Raw genomic sequence first — 2,153 nt, 5'->3', positions numbered from 1 at the left:
ACAGGATAAACAAAAAGCAAAAGGTTCTTTTCTTCACTATACTTCATAATTTATAAGTGAGTAATCTATCCTACTTTAAATTTTAACAAAATTAGAAAATATCAAAGATAAATATAATAAGAATATATAAAAACTGGTTTTTTGATACATTATATTATTTTATTTAAATACCAGTCTGATCACACATGGTCCAAGAACACTCAAATAAGAAACCATAAACAGATGTTCAAGATTGGTCCTCAAACATTATAGCCAATGATGCCACACTTACCCATGATTTCACTGACATAAAACCGCATCCACACCTCAGTGGCCACCAAAACCAGTTAGCAGAGCTTAACTGTGAGCTGTTTGAAGCTAACAGTTTGAGCACTCTTGATTATTTTTTTTCAAGCTCTGAATAGCTGCAGGGATGTCAGCAGGGGTTAGGTGAATCATCTCAACCTTGGCATAGTGCCAAAATGTGGCCAGTCAAGGCTTCACATAAGTCACAGCAGCATTTACCAGCATCAGGGCCTTCTCCTCAAGGTTACAGACAAATTGGGCCATGTTTCCAGGATGAAAAGTCAAAAAAAATCTTTAAATTGTACAAAATGGGGCTAGTACCTTATGAATAGTGGAGTAAGGACGTCTGAAAGTCAGCTCCTCCACAAAAACAAAAACAGTAGTAAAAATTATTAAAACCATTTTTTCCAAAACTCTGGAAATTAACCAAATATTTACAAGCATTCAAGAAGCATTTATTCAAGAAAAATGGTTAATCTTGGAAATAACAGCAGGTTTTGCTTGCCCTTATACTCATTTTCTTCTCCTCAGCTCTGTGGTATCCTTGAAATCAGTCTAGTAATCATAGTGCATTAACACCAGCTACTGAATAATACTAGAAGGGGAAATACAGGCTTGGAACTCCCTAAAACCCCATCCCTAGAGAACTGCCATTATTAGACTCATCTAGCAATTACTCAGAAACCCCCACTCTCAGGGAATGTTTTTGCTTGATCTGACTCTGAACTTACTGGGAACAGCATTTCCCTGGGCTATCAAAAGAATCAAAAACAATAAGTGGCAACTGTTTAATATAATTGCTTCCTGAGGCAGTGATAACAGTTGGACCAAATAATATTATGACTAAAAACATAAAAGGAAAAGTTGGCAAATATTGTGGGCTTTGAAGACATCCTGCATATTCCTGGAAATTGAGGCCAAGTGCATATGCAAGGTCTGTGCATGTTCAGGAAGATCTGAAATGTCCTATGCTCTCATCTTTAGAGGTCCTATAGAGGCTCTGTACAGCAAACAGTGAAGACTAAGGCAGAATTGTCAATTGCTTGCCAGAATGTTGACACCAGACTTCAACATGCACACAGAACACCTTGTCAAAGCCTAGAAAATGTTTTGGTTAAAAATATTTAAGGAAATCTCTCCAGTAATTCACTGACAGATACCCTAACCAAGCAGAGACTTCAGTGGCCATACTTGACATAGGATACAGACTTTAAATATGTAGTACAGGAGATTCACTAAACAAACAACTATAAAAATAAATTCTGAGTAAAGGAAGTCGATTATGATTTCTAGAATTGCCACATTATATTATATAAAGGTCCAGATTTCCACAAAAATTATGAAACACGCACAGAAACAAATATAAATGGTCCATACACAGTAAAGTAAGCAGTCAAAAGAAAGTCTCACTGAGAAAGCCTGGACATTTCATTTAATAGACAAAGACTAAATCAATTATAAATTTGTTCAAAGACTAAAGGAAATCATGTCTATACATAAAGTATGAGAACAATATCTCAATAAATAGAGACTATAAAATAAAGCTAGAAAATTCATTAAAAAATCTGAAGCTGAAAAGTACAATAATTGAAATAAAAATTCACTAAAGGAACTCCCCAGCAGATCTGAACTGACAAATGAAAGAACCAGTAATATCAGTTTTTTAAATTTTTTAATGTTTATTACCTTATTTGAGATAGAGAGAGAGAGTGAGAGTGAGTCGGGGAGGGGCAGTGAGAGAGACACACACACACAGAATCAGAAGCAGGCTCCAGGCTCTGAGCTGTTAGCATAGAACCCGATGCTGGACTCCAGCTCATGAACTGCAAGATCATGACCTGAGCCAAAGTCAGATGCTTAACAGACTG

The 2,153-nt window shown here is 36.1% G+C and overlaps 1 pseudogene; it reads right to left on the bottom strand.

Annotated features, from left to right (window-relative positions):
* Positions 1–239: 239 nt before the first annotated feature.
* On the bottom strand, positions 240–549 carry LOC125931956 (ATP synthase subunit g, mitochondrial-like; annotated as a pseudogene).
* Between the last annotated feature and the right edge of the window lie 1,604 nt (positions 550–2,153).

Source organism: Panthera uncia, chromosome X (genome assembly GCF_023721935.1).
Source record: "Panthera uncia isolate 11264 chromosome X, Puncia_PCG_1.0, whole genome shotgun sequence".
Lineage (NCBI taxonomy): Eukaryota > Metazoa > Chordata > Mammalia > Carnivora > Felidae > Panthera > Panthera uncia.
This window is presented reverse-complemented; position numbering and strand designations above follow the sequence as displayed.